This window comes from Marmota monax, unplaced genomic scaffold (assembly GCF_021218885.2).
Source record: "Marmota monax isolate L192 unplaced genomic scaffold, Marmota_monax_Labrador192_F-V1.1 WCK01_AAM20220418_F8-fsc00420, whole genome shotgun sequence".
Lineage (NCBI taxonomy): Eukaryota > Metazoa > Chordata > Mammalia > Rodentia > Sciuridae > Marmota > Marmota monax.
The window spans coordinates 340,208-360,749 of NW_026694467.1; positions in this window are offsets into that span (position 1 = coordinate 340,208).

A 20,542-nucleotide genomic window follows, 5' to 3' on the forward strand; every position below is an offset into this window, starting at 1 on the left:
TTTTATTTTGAGACAGGGTCTCAGTTGTCTAGGGCCTTACTAAATTGCTGAGGCTGGTTTTGAATTTGTTATCCTCCTTACTCAGCCTCCTGAATCACTAGGATTTCAGGCATGTGCCACTTTGCCCAGTGCCCAGCTGTTTTTTTTTTAAATAATGTATAAGCAGGTTTATGCATTTTTCTGGAGAAAGTTCCCATATTTTCACCAGATATTCACAAAATTTCTAGGTCCCCTAAATTGTAGATTATCAACTACAATTCTAGTTTGAGACATGTTTGTAAAAAGATACAATTCTAGATTTTACATCTAGCTGGTAAGACTTAAGGCCTCTATTTCACTGTCTTTCATTTTTGTCTAAAGCCTATCACTCAAAATTTTGAAGTCTCAAACTCAATTCATTTCAATTTTTTTCTTTGAAATGTTTCTCTTCATTTTATTTTTATTGTTAATTAATTATTATTGGTACATTTTAATTATATACAGTAGTGAGATTCATTATAACTAAATTATTGCATGTACAAATATGGCCCTTTCATTTTGCAAAGAAGATAACATTTATAACACTCTAGCTCCTCTTGTAAATTTAAAAATTTTCATGTGGCAACAGAGTGATGTTGACATTTCCAAAGATTGACATGTTGGCGAATTCTACATATGTCATGAAATCAGAGCCTAGCCTGTAATGTTTTTTTGCACTTTACACAAAGGAATATTAATTAGCCTTGGTGAAATGGAAATTTGTGGTTGATGTTTTTGTTAAGTGAGTAATTATAATTTCTTAATCAAATTTATTAACTATAAGTTTACCTATTCAGATTTTCATCACCAATCTGTAATGTTTCCTTGATTCTGTTCTCAGAAATAGTTTTGTTGGGTTCAGATGACCTTAGAGTCATCTTTTCTTTAAAGCTTAAAATTTTCCTTAAATCTTTTCTTAAGCTTTACAAATAATTTTATTTTCTTTTTAATAGCATAGGTGAAGACTTTTAGCGTTTTGCAACAATTTCTGAAATTTTGTTTTACGTGAGGATTCATTTATATTTTTCCCTCCCAATCCCCCATCCCACTGCAGAGAGACTGTTGGAAGATTTAGAGTAATTGTCATATTTTAAAAAATTGTTCCTGATGTCACATATCCTACTCTTTTATACTTCTAAACATATATTATTTATTCTTTTAATTTAAGTATTTAAACATCCACCCCTGTCTTTTTCTCTTTGGAGTAATCTTTGTATGTTTATTTTTTTCCTCTTATTGTCCTTTAAAAATCATTTTGCAGAGTAGCTGAAGGCTAAGCCTACAAGGTTTGCTCTGTTGGAGATAGTTAGTGCTTGCTGATATACTTGTGGTCTTCCATATTTTCCAGTTTTCCTTGCAAGTAGGATGCCCATGTGAGTAATTCTGGCCACACAATTATCACTTCTATGCTGAACACAGTTTAGTGTATACTGTGCTTCCCCTATCCTTTCTTTTCCAGTATCTGTGGTTGGCAGATATTACACATGACCAAGAAGCCACAGGTTGGTAAAACCAGGAGACAGAAGCTATTTTGGTCTCTATAGCTAAAGGAAAAAATGCATTGCACTTCATACTGTGTAGTGAATGTTGAATTAACTTCTTTTAAATTACGTGGGATTTATTTGTTACTTCAGCATAGGCTGACTTATTCTGACTAAAATGGCACCTTCACACACATGATGCTAATTGTGAAAGGCAAGCTTTTTTGAGATTGCTTGTCATTCATGGCACTGATGGCCTTTTGCCTGTGAGGACCGAGAACACAAGGGCTGATGGCCAGCCACTGCATTTGTATTAGTGGTGATAATTTTTCATGCATCTTGATTTTAAGTGTTAGATATTTTTAAGAAATATTCTCTTTCTCTCCTCAGGCTTTCTGAAGCCCAGATTTTCAAAATGCAAAGTCCTGAGCATTTTCTGTCCATAAGATTGTCTCTGATTATAGGTTAAACCAAGAGTTTTCAAAAAAATCTAGAGAAATCATTTGCTTTTCCAAGCTCTTACCAAAATCCCCATTGGTGCAGACTCTCTCTCCCACTACCTCAGCAATGTCATTTTTCAGTTCAGAAATGCTGGAGGCTCCCATTTAGGTGTGTGGCCAAATGTACCCAACAGCTGCCTTCCCTAAACTGGGCTATAGCTGCTGAAAATCTGCCCAGAGAAGAATGAGGCAGATTTCCCTAAACTGGGCTATAGCTGCTGAAAATCTGCCCAGAGAAGAACGAGGCAGATTTTTGGCTTCAGGGAAACCCTAGGGCAGCTCGCAACTTTGCTTCCCCACGTCTGCTGCAGAAGGTGTGTGGAATAGATGATCAAGTGCTGCTTCCTAGGTGATTTTGTGCCGTCTGGACCATGGGAGAGAGAGGCCTTTATGATGTTTCAAAAATGTACATTGTTTTCTTTATTTCTTGTAATCAAAATATTTCTGAGACAATGGACTATCCCCAGAGGATTAAGATCCAAGGCCTATGGTTTCATTTCAAATATAGTTGCTAAGAGATATGGAGGATATAGCTACATCATCTTTAGAAGCTCATGCAATTGTGACGGAAAGGTCAGGCCTCCAGATCTGTTTCTAAAACCATCTAAAGTTAATGACTTGCAGTAACACTCTCAAAACCTTAGGGATAATGGACTGTAAGGAGATAAAGATAATGTTTTATTCTGTTGTATTAAAAAAGGTAGATGCATAGTTCTGAAAACAGTACATTTCTGCTATTGGCATCAAGACTGGTCTTTCTTAAAATGTAATGATAGTTTCTTAGGCAGGGATTCAGCACCAGGGATGGCTTTCAGCCAGCCTCTTCCCTTTGATCATTATAATTGAATAATTATCTTACTCACTTGAATGTTCTATTTATGCTAATGCATTGGTTATACAGAATGACACAACAGTGTTCAGATTATGCTGGCTGCATTAAGAATGGAAAAAAAAAAGTCCACATTGAGGTAATTTTGTTTCATTATTTTTGTAATTATTTCCCCCTCATTAATGCTTCTTAAGATCTTCATATTCAAAGCTGGTGTTTATTGAACAAAATTGCTCTTTCTTGAGCTAGATCATCATAAAACCCTCAAGGCTGGAAAACATTTTGTATCAACCCTTCCTGTGCTCATAAATTAGGATTTGTTTCATCTCTTGGTGAAAGAAACTTAAACAAGTTAGAAATTTTTTTCTGGCATGGATATGTGGAGGCAGCAGGCTGTCCAAGGCTGAGGTGGTGCCCATGTTCTACACGTTGTGAGAAATCCAAGCTCTTCCAGAGCAAGTTAGAATCTAAGTTCTTCTAACTTGCTGATCCACTTTTTGTGCCTTCTATTCCTAATGTCAACAAATAACTCAAGATGACTGGAAACAAACATTTCTTCTTTTCTGTCTGTATTTCTTTTGTAGACTACTTAGATTCTCTAACACTTTAAAGCTTTAGTTAAATGCAGTTTTCTCAGAGAATATTAATGGATGAACCATAGTGATATAAAACAAGAATACAGATGACAGAATTAGATACAACCACATTTAATTCTGGCTCTGTCACTTATTATATGAGCGAATATGGAACAAACTTGAGTATCTGGTCTCTTGTATGTAAAATGAGTTACAATAATGCTTTATGTGCTTTATGTATGAGTGTTAAGTTATCTAGTGTTTGCAAAACACAAAGTTGATGATAAAAAATAATTCTTTCTTTGTCTTTCCCTATTAATCATGTACCTAACAGCTCCAATAAGATTCTTATATTAGCAACTAGATTCTAAAGGCACTGAGTGTCTCGCTGTTGTGCCTGATGTTGGAAAGTTTTGATAGAGGGTGATCAAATAATTCTGGGGAAGAGGAGAAGCTTTCTGAAAGCACCAGGCAGGATTAGAACTCCCAGCTGGATATAGGAACACATGTTTTTTTGACATGTTGCTGTGGTGGTTTTTCATGGGTCATTTTACCATGGGGACATTTGATGTACTCTAAACTCACAAAACTCTCACCTTTTGAAAATGATAAGTTAGTGGGAAAAAAATTTATCTGTTTGGAGTGAACTTCAGAGTCTGTTTAGACATGGGGGGTGCCAAAAATGAGTGTTGACTTCAAGATCAGAAATAATAGTCATACATTTTTTTTTTTAATTAAAGAAACAGTATTCCTACTTTTTATCTTGGGTGTTTTGAAACATTGATACAACCTCATCCAATGGACCTAAAGATCCTTTCCTAGGAATTGAGAGCAATCAGGGTGTTGCTTTTCCAGGGAGCACATCAGCGTCCATGGGCCTGGGTGGTGTTCCTAGGCTTTAGATTTGTGCAATGCATGTACTGAGATTTAGCGTGGTGTTGGCCTTGAGTAGTTTTCTCCACCAATGGGGCTGTTGCTGAAAGATTGCTCCCTTCTCCCTGTTTTACTGCTGCCATCTCGCTGTTGTATGTGAGTGCAGCGAAGCAACGATGCACTAACTGTGCCTTTCAGAGCTGTGTAAATCCTCTTTTTGATAAACTAGGAGCATGTGGACAAGATATATGCCCTAGAAGGGGGAAGCTATCCAGGATCTTGAAAGAAAAGCATCCTGACGTACATCAGCTCAGGCATCTAGAAATTTTTGCTCAGAGGTGTATTTCTCTAGACCTTAGAATTTTGTGTCATATTATGTTTCATTGTTTCAAGTTTCAAAACCATTGGTCTGGAAATGCCTAAAAACTTAAAAGGAAAGCAAAATAATAATAATAATAATAATAATAATAATAATAATAATAATAATAATATTTTTTTGGTGTCAGTTGTGCTGACCCTACATAGGGTTTAATGAGTGAAGTAAAATAGCCATCCTATCAAAGAATATTTTAAAAATACTTTTATTTTAAAATTACTAATACATGACACTACATTTATGGGGCTACACCTGCGGAAACAGTGAAGTGAGGATTTTTGAAAAGATATAAGTTAAACTGTCAGTTCCTACCTACCTGTGTTACAAACAGTTTTTGGATAAGAGATATCTATTCTAGTGCTGTGTATCATAATTGTGACATGCAAATAAAACATTATGGTAACAAAATGTCATGTAAATTTTATGTGAAGAAATAAAAATGACCTATTGTCTACTATAAATTGGGGTGCAGCCATCTTGTGAGGCAAATGTTAGGCCAAGAAATAAAGCATACGAAATATATAGCCACAATTTTCTGATTTTAAATCTTTTATGGAAGTTGACCTTAAATTAAAATGTGGATTAAATCCAGAACCCTGAAACTAACTGTATTAATTTGTAAAATTTATAAGTGAACTTAATATGAATGTATTTTCCTCAATAGAAATAAAATGTCTGCTTTTTTTTCCCCTCCTGTTTTAACCAGGAAACCAGTTTGTACTTGACCTGAACTTAAATACTTTAAAACCCAAAGATCTAAAATACCAAAAATATATCATGGATCAAATGAAAATTTCACTTAGTCATCTCCTGAGAGGGTCAAACCATCAAAATGTTTTCATGAACAGATTTTATTATTGGATAGCAGGACAGAAGTAAACTGTATGTCCCTTGCTCTGGCCTTTTTAGAAAAACTATAAATACTTTTCTTTTCATTTGCCTTGGAAGCATTGTATAGCATTTATATTTTCATTTATTGTTACATGACACATTTCATATGGCAAATATTAGCTTAATTCCTGACAGATTTCTGGTGTCTCTAGTATTTGATTTTTTCTTGAGCTTTCTGCTTGGTTTTTAATTGAAAGCTTCATCCAGCAAATATGCTGGACTCTCTAGTCTATTTTCATCAATTCATGGAGGGCACAGCTCTCTTGTGCCCTGGGATGCCATGTTTATTGATTGCCGTGCTGAAGATTTAGACAGGTGCTCTCTCCAAGTGAGAATGGAGAAAAATACTTTAGAGGAAGAAAGAGAAATCTGGAAGTTGATAAAGTGTCCCTTTTTATAAATGTTTGCATGTGTCAAAGAAGTCAGAAAACTTATTTTTTTTTTTAAGATGACTGATACTGGTTTTGTTTAGATAGAAGAGCCATCATGGTTTGTGATCAAACACCTAGGTAATTTGGATTAAAAACAGTCACTGGTTTACTAACTAAAACAAAATGAAAAGCATTCACTGAGAAATTAATAGGACTGGGAGAACAAAAACAGGAGATGCTTGCATGCCTTCAAAACTACTTTCCGAGCACTCAAACCTTATCAAGTCTGCCCCAGTTTTTCTCTGAGTGAACATTTCTCAGCATCCTCATTCTCCTCAGGTGAACATCCCCACATTTATTTACAGGCTACTTACTGGGGTGTGTTGGGGGCTGGTATTTGGCACTACGTTATTTTTGTTTTATCTTTGCCTCAAATGCCTGGAATTGATTCATAAAATACTGCTGTTAAAACAAGAAGATGCAAGCAAGGAAGGAGCAGGCCTGACACTTTGCAGCAGGAATTGGGCTTGCTCTGTGTGGGAGCAGCTGACTGTGTCTGCATGGGTATGATAAAGTCTCACCAAAGTGGTGTGGAAGGAGTTTGAAGTCCACTTAGGATAAAGGTTGTGGGTGTTTTCTACAACTCCTGGGTGACACATGCCTAATACCACCTCCAACTTCATTTTGATTTTGTTGTTTTTGTTTTGTGTTTGGTATGTAAATCCCTGTCCCACAGTGGATGAAGTAAACTCCATTGGTCTTTGTTAGAGAAAAATCTGTTTTTCATTATCTTCATGTTTCCCTAGAAGAAGATGTTTACTTTCCTCCTCATATAATAGGTAGTGATGTCCCTACCTCTTCCTGTATCCTCTTTAGTCCCCCAGGAAGAATAATGATTTATTTTATTATTGAGATTGGGGGAAAGCTAACTTCTATTAAACCTTATTACCTGATGCATTGAAAAGATGGGTTTTCCTATCATTCATGCTCTTAAGTCTTCATTTTGCTGAGTAGACTTTGAAGCAAGATTCACCCTGTACTCAGGTGTTCAGGGATGAGGGTGATGTTTTGATCCCCATCTCATAATTAGCTTTTTGTATTTAGACCCTTACTGACTCTCAGGGAGAGGAATAATTGGTCCTCCCAGGGTGCCCCTCTCTAGGTCCTTTCCAGTGGCTGCCTAGGGCCCACTCCTGCTGGGACCTTTCCAGGATGGACCTCCACCAAAAAGGTCATTAAAACAACAACAACAACAACAACAACAACAACAACAACAACAACTGGGCCAGTAAGTGAAACTACAACTCCTCATCACTTCATGGGAGGAGGGGTACAGGATTCTGTATTTTGAACAAGTCCTGCAGGTGACTGATGATGACCCAAGTTTGAGAACCATCTTTTGACATTTCTTCCCAGTATCTTTCCCACCATTAAAACTAAACATACTTTTCCTTGAAATATTCCTTTGCAGGTTGCTATTTAGAAATTGATCAATGATTTGCTTTTGTGAGGACTGTTGGTTTAATATGTGACTGCTCAGAAAGAGGGTATTTGAATATGTTAACAAAGACCTTCTGGAGATAATGTTAGAATAAAAAGAAACTAAACAATTCCACACTATGCATAAACTTGTAAGCCAGAGGATGGGTGGCAAGGCCTTTAAAGTAACATCATTCCTGTATTACTTCTACAAACCTCATGTACACTCTGGGAATGTATTTCAGGATGGCAGCCTCTTCTGCCTATGCTGCTGAACTTGGAATGAGAGAGTAGATGAAATGTAAATTCAGACACATTTGGGAATCCGTAGTTCCTTCTTCTGAATCGATTGGCATGGAGTAGAAGATACAGGTGACAGGCCAGGGGCTGGTAACATTCATAAATTATCAGATCCTAAAATTCACATTCTAGCAGGATTATTTTAAAGAAGCTTAGCTCTCTTTGGGTGCATAATGTCTTATTCTTTCATCTTAAGCATTCATGTTTGATAAAAACGACTCCTCATGTAAATTCATATATTGTAATTCAATCCTTCCTAAACTCCCTTGATATAGAGCTACAAAATGTTACTTTTCGTTTTCCTCTTGAGAAAGGTGCTAAAAATGCAATACTGCCTTATGGTATATGAATTCATCCAAAACTCTTGGAACAAATTCTCTTGCCTTTTAGAAGTTATGCCCTTCTATAATTTGTCTTTCACCTGCTTAACAAATTATCATTTACTTTTGAAATATATTATTTATCTTCTGAGAATAAGGTTCAACCAAAGTTATCCTATTTGCTCCTTTCTGGTTTTTTTTTTTTTGAGATCTCTGCCCTTCATGACCTTCACCGTTTTTAGCCAGCTTATTCCTCTCCATAGGATCAGAGTGGCCATCCCATGCTAGTAATTCCATGGTTCTGCAGAGTTATGACACTGACAGGAACAACTGATGGGAGCATTGGTTATGAACTTCCTGATATTTACCTAAAATTCACAGGGGTATGTAGTTTATCTTACCCTGGTGATTGCAAACTAATAATAACAGTAATATGCAAGTTACAGTGTGTTAATCTTGTAAATATTTAGTTTATAGATTGATGATTAGATAAATGTCTGCTAGGCATTTGGAGAGAGTGAGAGAGCAGAGTTCTGGGTGGTTAGCTTTGCTGCCAACGAAAAAAAGCAGATGGGCCTAATCTGCATGCTAAGTGGTTCTCTCTGTTCCTGTTGCATGATCAATGCATTTCACTACTTTACTTTATAGATGGTTTATGCATGGTAATGGAGCTGCTCAGCCTGGAAACCAGTGATGCTGTATGGTGCTAGCGACATTCTACCAGAGATAGGCCTGTTGAATTAGTCACTACTGTGACTGAAAATGCACAGTTCGACCGCAGGAAGCCAGCAGATCTGGTCTTCTGTTTACCCAGAATTACTTCTGAACTGATTTGGGACCATAAATCCTACCTTTAGAAATTCATATGCATAATACATGAATTCTATGTTAAAATGTAACAGAGTTCACCCTTCTTAGAGTGTCAAGTTATTTTTATTAGCGGAAACAAATGATGGTCAGTCACCAGATACTAACATGCTGAGGGCTATGGCAAAATATTTGACAGCTTCAGACTAAGTGTGGGTGGCCAAAGCTAATCCCTCCTAGAAAGGTCCCATTGGTCCTTTTATGTGTCTGGCAGTAAACTACAGTAGGCAGCGTGAATGGAATTGTCTTTTATCCAACCTCAAATACTGACACCTAGAATGGAGTTTTGAACTTCCCAGGATCTGAGTTAGACGATCCTCATTAATAAATGGTTCTCTTAATATTTGAGAACACTGTATTCTACTCTAATGTATCTGGGGGAAGTGATTTTTTTTTTCTTTTGATATTGGGGATTGAACTCAGGGGCATATTACCATTAAGCTATACACCAGTCCTTTTTAATTTTTATTTTGAGATAGGGTCTTATTAAATTGCTGAGGCTGGCCTCAAACTTGAATATTCTTGCCTCAGCTCTAAAATCACTGGGATTAATTGTGTGTACTTGGATTGGGCATGAATTCCTTGGATTCATGTTTCCTCTAATGCACCTTTATTCAGGGACAAGTTTTTGGATGTCAGAGCAAACTACCATCTGTTAACCTAATGAGTTTACGCCACTACTTTTTTTTTTTTTTTTTTAAAGTTGAGACTAGCATTACTTACTAAGTCATAATCATTTTTAAGTAAAGGAGTAGTTTAGTTTTAAGAGATTGACTTCCAGGACTTTCTGGTTTTTGAAGAAAACTTAGTGTTCAACCACCTAAACATGGCCTCAAAGTTTTACTTTAGTAACTAATATTCTTCTCCTTTATCTATTCTCTCTCTCTGTCTCTTTTTTGTGGAAAGATGTGTGAGCATTGCTCTTACATATGTGGCACAGTGCCAAGGCTGAGTTTGCCACTTACACTCAACTGTAGATATTTCATCCAAAATCCTTAGGTTGTACATGCCTAGCCATTTTGCTTAATGTTTTATAATTTCATTCTTTTTATTTATTTAATTTTTGGTACCAGGGATTGAACCCAGGGGTGCTTAATTACTGAGCCATATCTCCAGTCCTTTTTATTTTGAGGCAGGATCTCACTAAGTTGCTTAGGGCCTCACTAAGTAGCTGAGACTGGCTTTGACCTTGTGATCCTCCTGCCTCAGCCTCCAGAGCTGCTGGGATTATAGGTGTGCCCAGCTATGAATTCATTCTTACAATTTCTATGGAAGACAATTAGGAATTTTACCTTTCTTTTCTAAGTCTCACTTTTCACAGGAACAATGGAACTATCTCAGGTAGCAAAATAAGACACAGTTTGTTTTGTTAATCAAATTTGTGCTACAGTATAAAAGAGATATGAGAGATGGAGGAGCAACACAAAGGATGGGCCTAACAGAACTTATTTTGATCTATACCTGTGAAGGCAAAGGCTCTGAAGACTGGATATATTTTCATTTACAGTACAGGATAAGACTTTTTTTTTTTTCCCTAGGGAAGCCACTCTACCTCACAAAGTTACTCATCCCAAGAAAAGTCAGTTTTACTGAAGTTAACTCTTCCTTAGCCTGCACCTTAACTTTACAAAATATGGCTGTGTGGAAGAATACAAATAAAATTACAACAAATTATGCAAAGCATAAATTATAAAATGAAATCATTATTTAAATTGCATCAAATTTAAAATGAACATGAATACTTCCAATTTAGCTACAGCAAGCAAACAACCTAAAATCTTCTGAATTTCATATTATTTAAAGAAAAATTAAGATGGCACTTATGAATTGCTTAATATTAAAGGGGAACAAAAACCCATGTATAAAAGCCTATGGAATCATGCCAATGTACTATTCAGAAAATATTTATAGTTTTTAATTCATTTATTGGAAAGCAAGAAAGAATGAAAATCAATGAGCTAAGATTTCAAATTGAGTAGCTAAAAACAGGATAACAAAATAAATCAAAAGAATTTAGAGGGAAAACACTGATATAGACACAAAGTGAAAGAAATTCATAGAGATGAATGCAGAAATTAATAAAATAGAAAAAAGTATGGATGCATAATCAAACTAAAAGCATTTTCTTAGAAATAACCAACACAATGGTCAAAATTTTATCAATCTGATCACAACAAAGAATGAAAAATGAATGATAAATAAAATTAAGAACAAAAAGGGAATTTGTTTAAAGGTAAATAAGGTTATTAAAGATATAGGAGGAAAGGGTCCACCTTTGAGATGACAACATAAAGAACTCTGTAGACTTATTCCCCAGTGAAACAAGCCAATCTGGTGAAAATTATATAAAAAAAAAATTAAGTTTCTGTCAATCATCCTATATAGGCATGCAGCAGATGAAAAGCCATTTCATTTAAGAAATCTATTAAAGCTTGACTCTGTACTGAGTCTGGCATTAGAATCACGACCTACTATCCCAAGTCACCTTGACTGAATGGATATAGCCAAAACATAAGACTTCCTTTCCTCTCACTTCCCAATAAGATCTTGCCTATCTCACTGAGAAGGACAATCATGAACATTTCTCATCCCCTCCAACTCCAGATTGAAGGGGTTAAATTTTTGGTGAGTGTGGCTGACAGGTCAGGGGATTCCCTCCTTTCTCCAGCCCCTTACTATGGGATGGAGGGTCATATGGACAGGTTATAGGACAGGTTCAACACTGAGTTAGACAAGCTGAGAAAACTAGTGGCTACTGCCTCACCCAACATCCAGAGTAGCCCAGGGAGTTTTCGCAGGAATAGATGCACCAGTACAGAACTTCAAAGCTCTTCCCCCAAAGAACTTACTTCATATGAAGAGTGTAGAGAAGTTCAAACCTAAGGGCATTCTCAAATAAATAAATAAATAAATAAAAAATAATGCATAAATCATCTGCGTCACCAAGAAAAACAGGAAAAGAGCACTAATATGAATCTACTTGTAGTCAGAACAAATCTCACATACTATTTCTCCTCAAGTTTAATTGAATCAGACTATAGTGCTCAGGGAATTGTCAAAAACAATAGAGCAATGGGCTGGTGTTTAGTGGAATCTAAGAACAGGATGTAGTACCAAATGAAGCTACAGTTTCAGAGATATCAGGGAGAAAGACAGTCAAAGAGAGCACTGCTAAAACCCCTCTTATCCTAGGGTGATCCTGTGCCTTCTGAAGAGCAATGCTAAAGGCTTCACACTGTGAAGGAACTATAGAGATTTTGCTAAAATAGCCTCCGAAGTCAAAAAACAATAACAACAACAAAAAAATAACAAAAACATGCTCTGAAGTGAGAATGAGGAATCAGTAGCCAGAGTTATCAAAATATTTTACTTGAAATGTACTGTTTTACACAAAATTATAAGACATGAAAAGAAAAAGGAATATTTGACCCATACCCAAGGAAAAATAAAGTAATAAAACAGGCAATGGAAATTGCTAGTGAATGAAGGAAGTTTTAGTCAGCCATAAAGAAAAATGAAATTATGTTATTTGAAGGAAAATGGATGGAACTTGAGACCATTACATTAAGTGAAATAAGCCAGTCTCAAAAGTTCAAGGTTCATATATTGAAGCTAGAGAGTAAAAAGGAAAATAAAGTTGAGGATGGAGGAATCTCATGAGAATCAAAAGGAGATCAGTAGAAATCATACTGTTATGTTGTGTGTATGTGCAAATACATAACAATAAATCCCATCTGTATGTACAGTATAATGTATCATTAAAATATGTGGGAAGAGGAAAAATTAGATCTCATGAGACTGGACCAGTTACTATGAGGACAGATTGTTAAAGAGTAAGATTGAGTTTCTTAGCTCACTATCTTGCTTTTAATCTTACCATATGGCCCCTCTCTCTCACACTCAGTCCTAATACGTGTCCTACAAGATCCTACCACACCCTGCTGATATCATGCTTCTGGACCCCCAGAACTGTCAGCTCAACAAACCTATTTTCTTGATAAGGTATCCATTCTCAGTTATTGTGTTATTAGTGACACAAAGCAGACTAGAGCTTTGAGTAAAACATCATAATCAACTATATCTAATTGACATCTATAGAATAATCCACCAGATAATAGCAGAATATGCTTTATTCTAAACAATGGTATCCTGAAACATTCTACAGCAGCACTGTTACAAGTTTCTTTTTTCTATTGCTGAGATGTTTTTTCTTCTGTGTTCTATTTTGCCTCAACACAGACAAAGAACACTGGTGTCGTTCATAATTGGATTCAGATCCCCAGTCAATTGTTGACTGTATAAGTCGCAACTTAGCCTCTCTTTTCTCTCTTTTCACAAACAGAGGAGTGAACTATTGCTATTTCCGAACATGGAACATAGCACGTGTAAAACTCCCAGCAAAATGTTTGGCAGTGGTTGTCCGTGAACAAGTGGCCGTGTGTTATATTTACTTTTTGCCTCCTCATGGTATCAGTTAGAGAGGGTATGTTTCTCAAAGAATTTGGCTTTTTATCCCTGAAAATTAGGAAACTTCCCCAAACTTTGGAAATGTGACTTTTCATTTATTTTTCAGGGAATCCTCTGAGGACTAAGGCAACGCCAACTGAGCCCTTCTCTGTCCTCTGTATGAGACAAGCCTTCCCTGTAGCAGGCCCCTCTTGCTAGCCTCAGCTAGAGGCCCAGAATCTGCAGCCCCTGTTTGTCCTGGGAATATCAGAGGCAGCTGGGGCCAGTGTCCTCCAGCTTGCTGGTCACAGCTAGCTTTGGTCCACTGGGGAGAGTGGCTGGGTAGCTGCTGCTAGGGCAACCATGTTGGTTTCTTGTCTGCTTTTATCTGTCCATCATCTTCTGCCTGTCTTATATCTTCTTGTACAATTCCAGCTCCCCAGAGCTGAATCATAAAACACATCTGTCTATAGCATTTGTGTTTTGTGACCCTGGTATTTTTTTTCTCCAAAATTATGAAAGAGAAAAATGAACATATTTGGAAACATTTCTCTTTAAACTGGGTTCTCCTTTATTTATACATACCTTGCTAGTTCTTATGGTAATTTTTCATAAAGATTTTCTCTGAGGAGTTCACACATGGGTAGTGAGTTATTTGATATTTTTTTTCTTTCTGTAGATGACAGTATTTAGGAATTTAAGGATGATCTGGCAAAGCAATAAGAGAGGACCTTTCCCTGAAAAGAGATTAAGAATTGGAATAGAAGAACATGGAGAGGATCCTGCTAATGAACCCTCAACTGTTTTGGAACTCATTAGAAATCATGTTTGCACATAGATCCTGTCTAGAGATAAGGAGATGAGTCTGATGTTTCTTTTCTGTGCCACTGTCTTTCAAATTAACCTAATAAAAATAAAGGAAACTAACCATTTGAAAAATGTTATTATAGAATAGGTGGTTTGCTCTGTTATTATTTGTTTACATACTGTTTTTTTTCCCCCAGTACATTGCGAGCCACTCAAGGTCAAGAACTATCATCCATCCATCCGTGTCTGCAGATAGTCATCCATTTAAATGAAAAGCCTGTTTTTGCTGGACCACTAGGAGGTTCTAATGACAGCAGTCCTTTGCTTTGATCAAAGTGAAGTCAAAACCCCTTTTGTTTCAGCGAATATGATGATGATGCTCTGTGGGCTTTCCTGCTGTATTGAATCTAATCTAGTGATACAGTCTGTGAAAGTCCTCAGAGCCGTTATTCGGAACCTCACTTCTCCACGTTCAGGATTTAGGAGGGAGCTGGTTCAGGTATAAGAAAGACTGGCAAAGGGAAGTCTCGAGTGACTACTTCGCCATCCAGTGCCCAAGGCTACCATCAATATTTTATCATGACACTTCTCCCACTGAGCTCAGACAAGCCTTTGCATTCTTCCTGAGGGGATGCTGCAGGCACCTGCTACCCAATGATGAGAGGTGGCAGGTGAGATGAAGTCCTGTAGCCCACATCTGCTGCACTGAGCCACAGACGTCCTCTAAATATCCCTTTTGACTAATTTCTTAATATTCACCGACATGTCTGAGATGAATTCCCTTTGCCATAAAAACTAGGGACCTCCCCCGATCTGAGCAGTCAGTGGATTTTTCTGCTTCATAATGAAAGCTTTGGCCTTAGAGTGTTACTGTTGATTTAACTGAATGAGTATTCAATTATTTGACATGGTGTTGGTTGAATTAAAAAATATGGGATATGGAAGGAGATATAATTTATTCTCCTTCTTCCAGGTAGAACCTGCACTCAAAAAAATGCCAGATTTTCCACCCCTAGGAAATACTGCTTCTTTGTTTGAAAAACCTCTTCTTTCTCTCCAACTTTCTTTAAACTACATGTCCTATGTGCCAAGGAAGTTCAGGTTCCACTCTTCCTCCTTGGTTCCTCTCACTACCCCAGGACCTTCCAATGGAAGCCCATAGGACCACGCTTAGTTGATTTCTTGGAAAGAAAACTGTAGCTTTAAAATTTTCTTATTCTCAATAGTGCTGAGATGGTCCTTGGCATATGGTGGGCTTCCAATAAATGCCTGTGAAGTAAATAAACCTGTACAAAGACTTACAGTTTATTAGATTGTCCTTCACACACACCATTTACCCATAAATCATCTAACTGTCCTTATAAGGTAAGTGTTTTTTCTTAGAAGAAGGTTCTGAAGCTCCGTAAGGAGGTGGGACATGCTGGGACTCACTCTCACTAAGTTGCTGGCCATAAGGAACAGCAGCCATTGAACTACTTAGTCATGTCCGCTTGCAATTGGTAAACAGCTGGAAGGGGCACTAGCCAAAGGCATGCTTAGCAATGACTGATAGGGAGCACAGCTCCATGGACATGCACAAAGAACATGCCCAATTGCAATTACATCACCTTACTGGACATAACCAGTTGCAGCTGCAATTATATCACCTCACTGGACATAAGAATAATGTCAAGGGACATTGACTTTCACTAGTGTAACCAATCACCAACATACACCACCAACTTGGAACTGTATTTAAATTGCTGGTCCTGCCACACTGAAGAGTTTTTTGTTCCAAGGACATTGATGAGACTGGTCGCCTTTCTGTCCATCTATGGGTGGACTGACTCCACCGTTCCCTGACATCTAGCCATCAGCTGGAGAGAACCACCAGACAAGGACAATGACTGCTTTTTGGCTAAGCGATGACTTGTGGCATCGGACGGAGGTATTTTGGGGCTCATGGTTGCCCTAGGATTGTGTGATTTTCTTATAGTATTTAATTAGTGTGTGTTGAATGCTAGTTGGGGTGCTCCAGCACACCAACATTTTTGCATTAATTGTTTATATTTGATGATTGGTGTGATCAAATATACAATTGCATTTAAAGATAATCCACCTCCAGGCAATTATTAATAGACCCATGATAAGCTCAGAAGGATTAGGTATCTATTTGGAAGATGCACAGTAAGTAAAATAAATCTAAAAGTCAACTCTATTCTAACTTAATAGTATTGTTTTGCCCCTGCCTCAATCTTTATGCTTTCTAGTTATAAACTGTTAATGTATCATTAACCATGATATTCTGAGTTCTAATTATAGTACTAGATTTTTAAACTAGATTATAAACCCTAACGTCAAGGTAGACATATTGCTTTTCTTTTTCCATATCCCTTCTCTCATTGCAATAGGTTAGCAATTCTTAAAGGGCATATTTTGTATTGTTGGAACACTGGGCATCACAAATCAAAATTTATTGTGAGATTATATATATTTTTTTTACCCCAACTTTGCCAAAAGACAGATTTGTCTAATAAGGTCATTAAAAAGAAGCATGAAATATATTGAGTAGAGTCTGGAATTTTTTGCTGTGAAGGCAATATCTGAGCTGCCTGAACACGCATAAAAAACCATTAAAAAAGCTGCTGTGCTTATTAAATCTTATAAAATTTTTTCTTTAGTCATTGTAATTGAAAAGACTTCAGTATAACACTTGCCTGCCAAAAATCACAGATGATCTAGTGGGACAGAATCTGATAATAAATCCTGGCACATGGAGATAGGACCCGGTTCTGTGAAGGTTTCTTTCTTCTTTTCTGAATAGGTATTTTTCTGGCAAAATAATAGTGGTTGGGTAAATCTGTTATGTCCCCTTGAACTCACCCCACCTGCTATTTTTAAGTAAAATTAGTGGGATCTTCTAGGCTATACCACAATTCCCATGATAAGTAATATAACTGATTGACATTTTTTTTGCTTGTGATATTGGTTAATTTTGCTCAATAAATATGTAGATGAAAAGCATTCTTATTGAGCAGGAGCTAGATGTAAAACCATCCAATGGTTAGGTCTTATAAAATCTTATCCTCAGCCCCAAATCACTCCTTATAACTTTATGTGTACTTTTTTTTTCTTTTTTAAAGTCAATTTAAAAAGTTAACACATGAAAATTTGTATATATTTATGGGGTGCCATGTGAGATATCAATATATGGATACATTGTATAATGTTCAAATCAGCATAAAAATATCTATCTCCTTGAACATTTATCCTTTCTTTGAGGTAAAAACATTAAAAATCCTTTCTTCTAGCATTTTTGAAATATATAGTACATTACCATTATTTATAGTCACCCTACTGTGCAATAGAACACCAGAACTTATTTCTCCTATCTAACTATAACTTAGTACTCATTGATCAACCTTTCTTCATCAAATCATTGATCATCCCTACTCCCTCCTTTCCCCAGATTCTGGTAAACATTATTCTACTAAATCTTTTGAATTTTTCTCTTTGGAGAAAGCCAAAGAAACTTTGTCAACTCTGTATTCGATTAATTTGAACACAAATCTATGTTGTAGAAGATATCAAATCAGGCAAGAGGGTACAGGAGTGAGAGACAATCTCTTTACTTTCAAGTAGCCTAGAATTGAGTATGGAGTTAAAACAAATATGTTTTTATGGTAAATTCTTCAAAAAACGTTAAATCATAGGACTATGTAAAGTGGGGGGTGGGGGAGATCACAACCAGCATAGACAATCCGGGCAGGCTTTGGAGATCAGGTAGAATTCTGAAAGAATCTCAAATGGAGAGCTGAATTTTGAGTTTCAAGAGCACAGCATGAATCAAGTCGCTACCTAGGGAATGGTAAAGATCCAGCTCACCAGAATCTGGGTATGTACAGAGAAGTACTGAGTAATGAAAATCAGAAATATAGATGAGGTCATGGTCACAGGAGTTAGAAATGCTTCACGTAAGCTGTGAAATCTTTTACTTAAAAGAGTTTTAACCAAGGTAACATTAGGCATCTGGGTGGGATTAAAGACTCTGATGGAAGAGAGGCATTTAGAGATCTTATATCTAAATAAATTTGTGATATGATCATATGAACCACAAATCACAAAAAACAGCTTTCATGTCCAGCCAGTAAACAGCTTTTGATTCTGTGCTGAGAGTATTTCCTATTGGTGCCTCAAACCCATCCTCTATCATCTCCAACCTACTTTGGGCCCTGGGAACTGACATGGCCTATGTTCAGATTGCTTTTTGGTTTCTAGTTTGGCCAGATGAGGTGCTGGCTAGAGCTCTGTTATCAGTAGCATTTATTCCTCTGGCTCCCTTTGTGCCATAGCACAACACAGATTAGCAGTGGCTGGTTCCTTCAGTTTCAGACTCATGGGGCTTTGGTCATTTCTCTGTCCCTGACCCTTCAGGTCTAGGAGTATAGCCCTTAGTATGCTTCATTTCCCTTGCTGTTCCCTTAATACTGCCCTCCTTAAAACTCTCCTTCGTTACCCCTTCTGAGGGTTCTAGCTGTTTCTTAAGGGGACTTTAGCAATTTTAAATCTCTCTCTCTCTCTCTCTCTCTCTCTCTCTCTCTCTCTCTCTCTCTCTCTCTGTGTGTGTGTGTGTGTATGTTGCTTGGGATTGAACCCAGGGCCTTGTGCATACTAGACAGTTGCTCTACTACTGTGCTATAACACTAGACCTATCTTAAATTTTTATAGTGAGCAAACTGTTTTCACTTCAAAATGAGAGATGAGAATTGCTGCTGGGTCTTCAAAATGGTCTAACCAACCCAGAGGAGAGTGGGGTCTTGCTCCTATTAGCCTTTAAGCCAGGTGTCTATTGATATACAACTAATTTTTCTTAGGAATTGTTTGCAACTAGGTTAGCAAAGTGCATGCCTACAGTTGACAAACACTGGCCTTTAAAATCAGCTTTGTTGGTAAAAATCGCCTTTGTAGTACTGTTTATTATAATCAGTTTCCACCAAGTTATCACAAAGTCAGGTGCGCCTTAGAAAAATCAAGCTGGACTTGGAGATGTGCAGTGTGCATGTAAAATATAGTATCCTTCCCCTGGGAAGCTCAGGCTGACCGGCCATGACAGTTAGAGACCCTTGGGATATGGTAATGTGGCATTTACAGGGAAGTTTGCTTTCATGTCACCTCTAGTTTTTCAAACCCGTGGAAACATTTTTCTTTTCTGTATTATTTAACTTAAATCTTCCTATCTACATTGGCATAGTAAGATATTTCCACTTGAAATTTAAGCTTTGCCTTTCTTTTCTCTCCTTTCTCTCTCAATCTTGCTTTTTTTAAGCACCGAGAGTTGTTCTACCTTCTTTAAGGTGAAGCTGAAAATTTCACCTCTTTTCTATAGACTTTCTTCCTATGTTTGAGGTCGAGGAATAGATATTACAGCCCCCTTTGATGTCTCCAGAGCATCAGTTAGAATGCAGTAGGCCCTCAGCTCTTTTAGGATTGGTAAAAAGATGCCAGAACAATGTCTTGGCTGAAAATAACTTGTACACAAGAAGTCACATATGCATTACACAATGAAATAAATGAAGAAAGATAAGTACAGTCTTTTTAAAAACTGGAAATATTTGTTTGAATGTCTGTATGGCATTTCCTAAGTTTTACTTATCATTCAGAACTCATCTTAAGACCAAGCTTGGCCTCCATGGGTATCACGGCCCAACCCCACCTGAGCCAGGTTTGGATGAGCTCCTTAGCAGTTTTAGACCTTCTTAGTCTTCTTCACACATGGGACTTGCCCTTGGTTAGTTCCCATTTCTCTACCTTTGAGGGCAAGCTCGATCATGTTTTAACCTTGTATACTCAGTACTAGACACAGAGCCTGTCACACAGTAAGTACATGGCTGAAAGCAATAATGAAAATTTAAAAATCATATTGTGTACTTTTTTTCAGGATGAGTTTCAGTGCATACAGGAATACCTGGGGTGGGAACTTGCAAAATGAATGCAGACTCCTGTATTCTTCCTTTTATATCTGCTCTGATTCATCAAGGCTGGGTTAATGCCCAAGATTGTAAATGTTTGGAAATATACACTATAGGGTGGTAGAAGTAAAGTGTAAGAGCTACTGGTTTAGTTTCTCCTAAGAGAATGGATGCCAGTGCACTTACCCCTCAATTCATAGACAACTACAGTGAACTTGAAGCCCTAAAGGATTTGCATCATACTGGTTATGAGTCAGCATTGAAACATTTGTCTTTAATTTGAAAGCGATCCTTAATATGAAGACTTGAGGGACAAGTTGGTCAGATGTTTCTGCATTCAAGCACAGTGAAATAAACTGTGGTGAAAATTAGAGAAATGTTGTGGAATTTTAACTTCTTAAAAGATTACAGAACATACCAGAAGCTAACAGGTTAAAATATTCTATTTTTCTGGACATAGG